The sequence below is a fragment of the Peromyscus maniculatus genome, chromosome 12 (assembly GCF_049852395.1).
Source record: "Peromyscus maniculatus bairdii isolate BWxNUB_F1_BW_parent chromosome 12, HU_Pman_BW_mat_3.1, whole genome shotgun sequence".
Lineage (NCBI taxonomy): Eukaryota > Metazoa > Chordata > Mammalia > Rodentia > Cricetidae > Peromyscus > Peromyscus maniculatus.
The window spans coordinates 47,075,556-47,087,558 of record NC_134863.1 but is presented as its reverse complement, the minus strand read 5'-3'; the positions used below and the strand labels follow the sequence as shown (position 1 = coordinate 47,087,558).

The 12,003-nt window shown below is 40.9% G+C and overlaps 1 protein-coding gene across 6 annotated transcripts in view; it reads left to right on the top strand.

The window, feature by feature from the left end:
• LOC102923286 (transmembrane protein 45A-like) overlaps positions 1-12,003 on the top strand; it is a 78,067-nt gene that overhangs the window by 24,842 nt on the left and 41,222 nt on the right. Inside the window, exon 2 of one of the 6 annotated variants that reach the window (XM_076549048.1) lies at positions 7,650-7,737. The exons of the other annotated variants lie outside the window; for them this stretch is intronic. The gene's annotated coding sequence lies outside the window, so the exon portion shown is untranslated. The remainder of the gene's footprint in view (positions 1-7,649; positions 7,738-12,003) is intronic. 6 annotated transcript variants of the gene reach the window in all.

Below are 12,003 nucleotides of genomic sequence, written 5' to 3'. Positions count from 1 at the left end.
TCTCTAGCTGTATGTTTTTAAAGGAACAATCAACACAAAACTCATCACACTAGAACACCCTTATAACTGCCCCTCTTTTTTTTTATTAAGAGATTTTTCTGTTCATTTTTACATACCAACCAAAGATTCCACTGTCCTCCCTCCTCCCACCCCTCATTCCCACCTTCTCCAAGGCAAGGTCTCCCATGGGGAGTCAGCAGAGCCTGGTACATTCAGCTGAGGCAGGTACAGGCCCCTCCTCCCTGCACCAAGGCTGTGCAAAGTGTCCCACCATAGGCATTGGGCTTCAAAAAGCTGGCTCCTGCACTAGGGTAGGTCCCATTCCCACTGCCTGGGGGCCCCCTAAATAGTTCAAGCTAAACAACTGTCTCACTTATCCAGAGGGCCTAGTCCAGTACCACGGGGTCTCCTCAGCTACTGGTCCACAGTTCATGTGTTTCCACTAGTTTGTCTAGTTGTCTCTGTACTTTTTCCAATCATGGTCTCCATATCTCATGCTCATAGTATCCCTCCTCTCTCTCGTTGATTGGACTTCTGGAGCTCTGCCTGGAACCCAGCTGTGGATCTCTGCATCTGCTTCCATTAGTCACTGGATGAGGGTTCTATGATGACAGTTAGGGTATTCAGCCATCCAATCACCAGAGTAGGTCAGCTCAGGCACCTTCTCAACCATTGCCAGTAGTCTATGGAGGAGTTATCTTTGTGGATTCCTGGGAACCTCCCTAGCACTCTGCTTCTCCCTACCCCCATGGTGCCTTCATTTATCATGGTATCTCTTTCTTTGCTCTCCTACTCTGTTCCCACTCCAGCTCAAAACTTCTGCTCCCCTAGGCTCTCATTTCCCTGTCCCTTGTCCTACATTATCCACCCCCCCCAGTACTCATGTAGATCTCATCTACTTCTCCATCGCTGGGCAATCCTTGCATCTTTCCTAGGGTCCTCCATACTAGCTAGCCTCTCTGGAGCTGTGGTTGCAGTCTGGTTATCCTTTACTTTATATCTAGTATCCACTTATGAGTGAGTACATACTATATTTGTTTTTTTGAGTCTGGGTTACCTCACTCAGGATGATATTTTCTAGTTCTATCCATTTGCCTGCAAATCTCATGATGTCATTGTTTTTCTCTGCTGAGTAGTACTCCATTGTGTATATGTACAACATTTTCTTTATTCATTCTCCAGTTGAGGGGCATCTAGGTTGTTTCTAGCTTCTGGCTATTACAAATAATGCTGCTATGAACATAGTTAAGCATGTGTCCTTGTGGTATGATTGAGCATTCCTTGGGTATATGCCCAAGAGTGGTATAGCTGGGTCTTGAGGAAGATTGATTCCCAATTTTCTGAGAAACTGCCATACTGATTTCCAAAGTGGCTGTATAAGTTTGCACTCCCACCCGCAGTGGAGGAGTGTTCCCCTAGCTCCACATCCTCTCCAACAAAAGCTGTCTTCAGTGTTTTTGATCTTAGCCATTCTGACATGTATAAGATGGTATCTCAGAGTCATTTTGATTTGCCTTTCCCTGATGACTAAGGATGTTGAGCAATTCCTTAAATGTCTTTTGGCCATTTGAACTTCCTCTGTTGAAAATTCTCTGTTTGGCTCTGGAGCCCACTTTTTTAATTGGACTGTTAGGTATTTTGATGTATAGTTTCTTGAGTTCTTTATATATTCTGGATATCAGTCCTCTGTCAGATGTGGGGTTGGTGAAGATCTTTTCCCATTCTGTAGGCTGTCGTTTTGTCTTATTGACCATGTCCTTTCTCTACAAAAGCTTCTCAGTTTCAAGAGGTCCCATTGATTAATTGTTGCTCTCAGTGTCTGTGCTATTGGTGTTATATTTAGGAAGTGATCTCCAATGCCAATGCATTCAAGAGTACTTCCTACTTTCTCTTCGACCAGGTTCAGAGTAACTGGATTTATGTTGAGGTCTTTGATCCATTTCGACTTAAGTTTTGTGCATGGTGACAGATATGGATCTGTTTGCAATTTTCTACATGTTGATATCCAGTTATGCCAGTACCATTTGTTGAAGATGCTTTCTTTTTTCCATTGTACATTTTTGGCTTCTTTGTCAAAAATTAGGTGCTCATAAGTGTGGGGATTAATGTCAGGGTCTTCAATTCAATTCCATTTGTCCACATGTCAGTTTTTATGCCAGTACTAAGCTGTTTTTTTAATTACTGTAGCTCTATAGTAGAGCTTGAGGTCGGGGATCGTGATGCCTCCAGAGGTTGTTTTATTGTACAGGATTTTTTTTGACTACCCTGGGTTTTTTATTTTTCCATATGAAGTTGAGTATTGTTCTTTCCAGGTCTATGAAGAATTGTGTTGGGATTTTGATAGGGATTGCATTGAATCTATAGATTGCTTTTGGTAAGATTGCCATTTTTACTATGTTAACCCTACCTATCCATGAGCATGGGAGATCTTTCCATTTTCTAATATCTTCTTCAATTTCTTTCTTTAGAGACTTAAAGTTCTTGTCATATAGGTCCTTCAGGTTAGAGTTACCCCAAGGAATTTTATATTATTTGTGGCTATTGTAAAGTGTGATGTTTCTCTAATTTCTTTCTCAGCCCGTTTGTCATTTGTATATAGGAGGGCTACTGATTTTTTTTTTTTAATTAATCTTGTATCCGGTCACATTACTGAAGGTGTTTATCAGCTGTAGGAGTTCCTTGGTCAAATTTAGGGTCACTTATGTATACTATCATATCATCTGCAAATAGTAAAGTTTGACTTCTTCCTTTCCAATTTGTATCCCCTTGATCTCCTTTTGTTGTCTAATTGCTCTAGCTAGAACTTCAAGTACTATATTGAATAAATATGGGGAGAATAGACAGCCTTGTCTTGTTCCTGATTTTAGAGGAATCGCTTTGAGTATCTTTCCATTTAATTTGATGTTGGCTGTTGGCTTGCAGTGAATTGCCTTTTTATATTTAGGTATGTTCCCTGTATTTCTTATCTCTCCAAGACCTTTATCATGAAGGGGCATTGGATTTTGTCAAAGACCTTTTCAGCATCTAATGAGATGATCATGTGGTTTTTTTTTTCAGTTTGTTTATATGGTATATTACATTGACAGACTTTTGTATGTTGAACCAACCTTGCATCTCTGGGATGAAGCCTACTTGATCATGGTGGATAATTTTCTTGATGTGTTCTTGGATTCGGTTTGCCAGTATTTTATTGAGTAGTTTTGTGTCAATGTTCATGAGGGAGATTGGTCTATAATTCTTTTTCTTTGTTGCATCTTTGTTTGGCTTAGGAATCAGAGTAACTGTAGCCTCATAAAAGGAGTTTGGTAACATTCCTTCTGTTTCTATTGTGTGGAACAATTTAAAGAGTATTGGTATTAACTCTTCCTTGAAAATCTGATAGTATTCTGCATTGAAACCATCTGGTCCTGGGCTTTTTTTGGTTGGGAGACTTTTAATAACTGTTTCTATTTCCTTAGGGGTTATTGGTTTATTTAAATAGTTTATCTGGTCTTGATTTAATTTGGGTACATGGTACCTATCCGAAAATTGTTCATTTCTTTTAGATTTTCCAATTTTGTGGAGTACAAGTTTTTGAGGTATGACCTGATGATTCTCTGGATTTCCTCGTTGTCAGTTGTTATGTCTCCTTTTTCATTCCTGATTTTGTTAATTTGGATTCTCTCTCTGCCTTTTGGTTAGTCTGGATAAGGGCTTGTCTATTCTGTTGATTTTCTCAAAGAACCAACTCTTTGTTTCATTGATTCTTTGTATTGTTCTCTTTGTTTCTATTTTATTGATTTCAGCTCTCTATTTGATTATTTCCTGTGATCTATTCCTCCTCAGTGAGTTTGCTTCTTCTTGTTCTAGAGTTTTCAGGTGTGCTGTTAAGTCACTAGTGTGAGATTTCTCCAACTTCTTTTTGTGGGGATTTAATGCTATGAATTTTCCTCTTAGCACCGATAAGTTTGGGTATGTAGTATATTTATTTTCATTGAACTCTAGGAAGTCTTTAATTTCTTTCTTCATTTCTTCCTTGACCCATTGGTGATTCAGTTGAGCATTATTCAGTTTCCATGAGATTGTGGTCTTTTTGTAATTCCTGTTGTTGTTGAAATCTAACTTTAAACCATGGTGGTCTGATAGAATACAGGAGGTTATTTCTATATATATGTGTGTGTGTGTGTGTGTGTGTGTGTGTGTGTGTGTGTGTGTGTGTGTATACATATATATGTATATATATGTTGAGATTTGCTTTATGACCAAGTATGTGGTCGATTTTAGAGAAGGTTCCATGGGGTGCTGAGAAGAAGGTATATTCTTTTTTGTTAGGGTGGACTGTTCTGTAGATATCAATTAAGTCCCTTTGAGACATAACATAAGTTATGTGGATTAAGTCCGTTTGAGACATAACATCAGTTATGTCCCTTATTTCTCTGTTAAGTTTCGATCTGGCCAATCTGTCCAGTGGTGAGAGTGAGATGTTGAAGTCCCCCACTATTAATGTGTGGCTATCAAATAGGCATGTGAAAACATCCAGCAATCAGAGTCCAGTTAGCTTAGGGTAAGGAGTAAGAGATGCTGGGCATTGCTTGAGAAGTCACCCTGAGAGATTATAGTTTAGAAATCCCTTCTGAATTTCGGAAAAAAAAAAATACAGCATGCTTAGTGAAATTTGAATATCAAATCAGACATGAAATATATTGGACACACTCAGGCTAAAATTGCATGAAATATGTGAAACAGAAATTTCACTGAGTAGCCTGGCATTCCACCACGGAGCTAAATCCCTAACCTGCCGTCCTGTGCATTTCCTGCTGTTGTTATTGCTGAATGCTGCTACTCTGCCTTTAGATATGGTAACAAGTGCTAAAGGCAGACATGACTTCCTGTCCAGCTGTCTACACACAGCAGAACACTGACTCATTCTCTTGGGACACTTGAGATTAGTGTCAAAAGCTAGAAGGGTGGATTGCCTCAGGGAGTCTTGCTTTGGTTCCTGTCCCTGAAACTCCTAAAGCAGTCACTGATTCTTCTTTGTTCCCTTGGTCAATTGTCACTGACCTCAAGCTTTTGTTAGGAGCTTTCATACTTACCATGGGAGATAAGGAGAGAATCAAAGTTGGAGATTTCTTTGGACCAAATGATGGCTTTACATGTTGAATAATAGGCCAGGGGAGGATGTAGGATGGGTGACAGTATCAGTTCATCAGAATCCTCATTTTTGCAGTGGAGGCAAAGCATTCTCAATGGAAACTCTCCACCTTTTCTTGTCAGAACTTGACTTTCAAGGAGACTAGAGTTTACATGTCTGTCTCTGTCTTACTTTCTCACGATGCTCCCCACCTCTCTCACTTGCTCACTCTCGCGCTTCCTCATTCAGAAGAAAAGCTACCTTTTCAACTTATTTAATTTATAAGTGGAATGTGCTCACATCTTACACAATTTCAGGCGATAAGATCAGTGGTATCCTCCAGATAAATCATGTAGAAATCATGTAGAGCACTTGGATAAAGACAAAGAAATAGCCACATTAAACAAATATTCACGACAGAGTTGTGTCATCGCAGGGCAGACCTACATGCAGAAGTGACTTCAACCACATGCCCCATCTTAAGGGTCAAAAAGGCTTGCTGCTTAGGAGTTTGGAAAGAAAATACTAAGAGCGAAGCTGCTGTTTGTCGAATGAACTTTTCTCTCCTCTGTGACGTATGTTTGGTTATGGAGTCCAATCCGGGCTTAGTGTGTGGAGGCAATAAAGGGGAGCTTTGCTTAAGCCTCTCACAATGAAGAGGAAATGGGAGCTAGAGGCAAGAGCACATGAGTTTGGGAAATGCTGGTTAATTCCACTTATGCTTTTGTAAGGCTGTTAGCTAACCCCATTCTTAGCGTCCTTTGATTGACACCGAAGATGTGTTGAGTGAAGATGGTTGTGTGGATGATGGAGGAGCTCTGCGCTAGTGGGAAGAGATGGGAATAAAGGAGGTCATGTCAACATGCTGTGCATGAGAAACACTGTGATGGAGAGCAGTCCAGGTGCTGTGGGGGTGGAGGGGGCAGCGCGGGTCAGTGTGGAAGGTCAAGAGCGGCGCAGGTGCTTTGCGGGTGGAGGGGTCAGCGTGGGTCAGCATTTGTCAGCGTGGGACAGTGTGGGTCAGCGTGGGTCAGAGTGGGTCAGAGTGGGTCAGCATGGACCAGCGTGGGTCAGCGTGGGTCAATGTGGACCAGCATGGGTCAGCGAGGGACAGCGTGGGACAGCATAGGTCAGCATAGGTCAGCGTGGGTCAGGGTGGGTCAGCGTGGGACAACATAGGTAAGCGTGGGACAACATGGGTCAGTGTGGGTCAGTGTGGGTCAGCGCGGGTCAGCGTGGTCAGAGTGGGTCAGCGTGGGACAGCGTGGGACAACATGGGTAAGCGTGGGACAGCATGGGTCAGTGTGGGTCAGCGTGGGTCAGCGTGGACCAGCGTGGACCAGCGTGGGTCAGCGTGGGTCAGAGTGAGACAGCGTGGGTCAGCATTTGTCAGCGTGGGTCAGTGTGGGTCAGTGTGGAAGGTGAAGAGCAAAGCGGACATCTCCTCTGAGCTCAGGGCTCTTCAGGTCAAGCAGTTTCCCTGCCACTCTTGGGGTCACAGAATTTCTCAGAACAGCCTTAGTTTCTGAGGTGCTCTTTCATTATCAAACCCTATGCTGAACATCCATCTCTGTGTGCCCTGGTTCTTCCATGCTTTATCCTTCCCCAGTATTAAAGAAAAACTTAAGCAGATGTAAAAGAAATTGGGCAACACGCTAGAAGATGGAAGTCGTTTCCATGCTCATGGATTGGAAGAATTAATATTGTGAAAATGGCATTCTACCAAAAGCAATCTACAGATTCAGTGTAATCTTTATCATAATTCCAATGTCAACCTTCAGAGACATAGAAAAAAAACAGTAATAAAATTCGTATGAAAGCACAGCAGGTTCCAGATAGCCAAATCACTCCTAAACAAGGGAGGGCATATCATCATACTGGTTTCAAGTTATACTACATAGCCATAGTTACAGAAACAACACAATTAACATAAAATAGATGTGTTGATCAATGAAGTAGACAACCCAGATATGGAGCTGTAGCTACCCAAGTTTGGCAAAGATACCAAATATGAGTATTGACGGAACTATGGCCTCTTTAACAAATTGTGCCGGGAAAACTGGATATCTACCTGTAAAAGAATGAAACTGGGTCTCTGTCTTTCCCCTTGTACAATAATCAATTCCAAATGGACTAACAACATTAATACAAGTCCAGAAGTACTGAAACCATCTGAAGAAACCCTTAAAAATATAGGTGTAGGCAAGAGAACTGTAGTCACTTAGAAAATCATGCCAACAGTAAGTCAAATGGGACCCATGGAATTAAAAGCCCCTGTGCAACAAAAGAAAATTTCATTTTTTGTGAAGAGACAGCCTATTAAGTCTTTGCTAATTTACTATCTGATAGAGGACTAGCATCTAGAGTACAGGAAGAACTCAAAACACTGATATTAAATCAATAAATGGGTTAATGAGATGAGTACTGTTCTCAAATGATGAAATCCAAACGATTAATGACTGTATGAGAAAAGGTTGAAAGTCAGTCACCTGAGGAACGGACAAACAAAACCACGATGGCATTTTCTCCTACCCAGATCAGAATGGCAGTCATTAAGAAAACAACTAACAAGTGTGGGTGAAGAGGTGGACAAGAGAAAACACTTCTTCCATGCTGGTGAGAACGTAAGTAGTCTAGCCAGTATGCAAATCAGCATGGAGACTCTCCCAAAATGAAAAGCAGGTCTACCGTATGACTGACCCACTGTTAGGGACTTACCTGAAAGATTTCAGTCAATACGTCAGAGAAACATTACCCAGCAATGTTTATGGTAGAGCTATTCACAATAGCCAAATGGGGAACCACCCTCAGTCTGTATCAACAGAGGAATGAATGAACAAAAAGCAGTTTGTATGTGGAGATTTTCAGCCATAAAGAAGAACAAAATTGTTTTCAGGAAAAATGCACTTAGCTGGAGGTTATCATATTAAGGGAATCAGGTCAGTATTAATTTTTCATTTGTGGATCTTAGGTTTTATATAGGTACATAAAATTGTGTGTGTGTGTGTGTGTGTGTGTGTGTGTGTGTGTGTGTGTGTGTGTAATGAAAGTAGAAGCAAAAGGAAGATGATAAAAGAGACTATCCAGAGGGGGAGGAGTAAGAAAGGGAGGAGAGAGCTCTGCTCAAAGTGCATTGTATACTTGCATTAAAATGTCCTTATGAAACCCAGTACTATGTGCAATGAATAATCACCAATGAAAATACAATGTGAAAATGAAACATATATTATTATCTTATCTGCAAAATTAAAAACGGGAAATTCTTTTTATGTAAATTAGAATCCAAATAAAGACTATACATTAAATTCATAGCTATAACTCAGGAGATATTTATGGCCTCCGGTTTCTGTCATTACTTAAACAGTAGCAACAAGTCACCTGTCATTAAAATACCAGTTTCTTTATAGAGTATTGCATCATCTAGATGTCACTGATTGCATTCCCATAATATTATTTAACATGCTTCTTTGCCCTTGGATCTCCTGTAGATGGATTATCACATAGATAATCCAGGTCACACTCAGATTTAATTGCTTTCTACAAAAATTTTATTTTAGGTGTATCTTGGTGGATTGCTCCTCCTCTGTATGCTTGGTTTCATTCACATCAACCAAATCTATTGATTTGATTTGGGATTTACAGAATTTAAATTCTATTCTTTTTCTCATGTGTGAGTTGATATATTCCATAAAGAGGATTTTGCCCTCGTTAGTTATTTAGGCACAATTCTGGAGTCTGCTGATATGTTCTTGTGTTTGTCCTATATTGGGGTCTGCCAGCTTTTAAGTACAACCCGCTTCTGCATTTCCATCTCTAAAATGCCTAGGAAATGTCATAAGGGTATATATCCTGGTCATAGATGAGATTCATGTGTTCTTGGAGTTCAGCCAGTAATCCGTGCTGGAATTCTGCTTTATATTTAGGATCATGATGGTAGCAAACAGCACTGTTTTAATTCTCAAGGTTAAGAAAAAAAAAGAGGTGGTGCAATATGCCAAATAACCTTTCAGTGGGTTTGTTTGAATTGAGAAAACTGGGTAAAGTTAGATCACATAGTAATACACACACACACACACACACACACACACACACACACACACACACACACACACACACACTGGACCAAAAGGAATATCCAGTGTAGCAATCAGTACTTACTGTGGTTTGAGGGATTAAATTCAATCCCTTACCTTGAATTTAATTGCCATGGTAACAGTAAGAGAAGCAGGAACTTTCAGAGGTGGTTACCCTATGCCCTCACGAACAGATTAACGGCAATACTGTGTGGGTGTGCCTAGTTACTATTAGTTTGTCATAAGCTGGCCTGTGCTCACTGCCTGGCATACGATTGCTTGCCTTTCTGCCATATTGTGACACAGCACATTGGCTTGGACAGACATTGCTCCTTGCCTTTAGCAATTCTGATCTCAAGACCCATAACTCAAGTAAAGTCCTGGTGGTTATAATTTATTCACTCTCAGGAATTTTGCTATAGTAGTATGAAATGAACAATGTTGGTGTCATAGCTATCTGTGTACGGTGGTTTGTTTTACCAGGAGCTATTTCTATACCATTTGATTTATATTAGTTCCATTGGTTTGTGTTGAATTTTGCAGTTACACTTGTTTTTAAATCAGTAAATTTCCTAGGGCACTAAATATTTTTATTATTTAAGGAAGTTTACAGTGAATATGTAGAGTGAAAAATTTAAAAAGAAAAATTTTTTTTATAATACTAATGTTTATAATATTAAGCCCACATTCAAACTCTGACTTGGTTTTCTTTGCAAGAAGTTTGCATGTGATACATTTGGGAAATGCTGCTTCCTCACTCCTGCTTCTACGGGTATTAGCATGCGTGTGCGCACACGTGCACACTCACACACACACACACACACACACAGAGCAACAATGCATAGCATACAAACAGTCTATACATACAAACGTGAAGCAGCAGACTCCAACTTTAACATGGTGTTTCAATAGATAAGAACAAATGTGCATAGATATTAAAGATAATAAAGGGGCCCAGGTGGTTTCAATCCTAATTCGTATTGGGGATTTCAAAACAAAATCATAAGAAGGGGTGGGTAATAGGAGAGCGGAAAGGGAAAGTTAAAAGGAAAGAAGGGAAGGAGGGAGGAAAGAGAAAGGAAGAAAATAAAAGATTGATTTCTCAGACTTATCCCAGAGATCCAGATTTAATAGGTTTAGCGGATAGACTAGACACTGAATGTTCTCACAGCTTTCCAGATGTTTGTATGAGCAAACTCTGGCCGCTAGGTCTTGACCCCTGTTGAACCAGCCACACGTCTCACGTACTTTTCCACTGGGAGCTCCAGTCTTTCTGGTTTCTTCCTCTTGATATATATGTTTCAGTGTGAGGAGAACCCCACAGCTCTGCCACCCAAGCTACACGTCCCCCTCTCTCATCACATGGGGATGAGTCCTTCTGAAGTCCATCTCATTCAATGAAGCAGGGCAAGCTGTGCTCAGTACCTTCTAATTTTTTTTCTCAGTAGCCACAGAAACCCCCTTGTTTCCCATCCGAGGAAGGTTAGGCTTCCCTTTGGAGAGATCTGAGAAGTCTGAAGTAAAAACAGCTCCTCACGTCGGGCGGTGGTGGTGCACACCTTTAATCCCAGCACTCGGGAGGCAGAGCCAGGCGGATCTCTGTGAGTTCGAGGCCAGCCTGGGCTACCAAGTGAGCTCCAGGAAAGGCACAAAGCTACACAGAGAAACCCTGTCTCGAAAAACAAAACAAAACAAAAACAAAAACAAAAACAAAACAAACAAACAAGCAAAAAAAAACAGCTCCTCACATCAGGCATCACGGCTGCCTGTAAGAACTTTACGTCTCTCTTTTTCTTTGGCTTTATCGAGTCATTTTGCTAATACCATCACTTACACTTCACAGGAGAAAAAGAAGGCAAAGTTAAATAATGTTTTCTAAGCCACATGAAAATGGTCTTGCTGACTTTTGTATGTGAATGGTCTTGATCCCAGAATTTGAGCATCAAACAGTTCCCTCGGAAAACCTTGAAAATGTGCATCCTGAGCCTACCCAGTCTCATTGAAATTTGTAGAGATTGGGACCCTGGCACTGTAATTTGGAAATATTATGCTTCATTCTTGAGAATTTTGTACATGTATCCAGTGAAACATAGCTATATTACAGTTTTTGATGAGGTCTTCAAGAGGTCGGAAGTGGTAGCTTGTATTGAGGACCAGGGAGCACAAATTCTTCCTCAAATACTTTGAAACCTAGTAACAGGTAGATGTGCCTATTCCTCTTCTCTTCTCCCTGACTTTTGTCAGTTTTGAAACAGTTTGTTTTTATGAATGTCATCTATACTTGTGACCGGTCTTAAAGGCATTATACTAAGATGAATCATGATCTAAAAGATGAGGCATCCTAATTTCTGGAAAACAGGCCTAGGTGACTCCACATGGTAGAAAGGGTTTTGCAGGTGGGATTAGGGGTTGGAGAGATCATCTGATACCCAGTAGGTTCAATGTAATCACAAGGCCCTCTTAAGGCGGGGGAGAGGATGAGATCAATGGAGAATGGAGGTCAGGATCAGCAGGAGAGGGTTGAAGGTGCTATACTGCTGGCTTGAAGGTACAGGATCTCCAGGCACGCAGGAGATCTCCAGAGAAAGAAAAGACAAGGAAAGCATTTCTCTCCCGGGGCCTTCAGAGGGAACCTGTCTCAGCAGACAGTCCCTAACTCTACCTCTGAGGCCTCTCCAGACTTAGAGGGGCAAGACAGTAGACATGAGCTGTAATCTGTTAAAGCAGCTATAGAAAGCTACACTAGTTTAGTAGAAAGCATCCAGGAGCCCTGGGTTCCTGGTCTTCTACTATGATTAGCTCTGGATAGTTGAGATA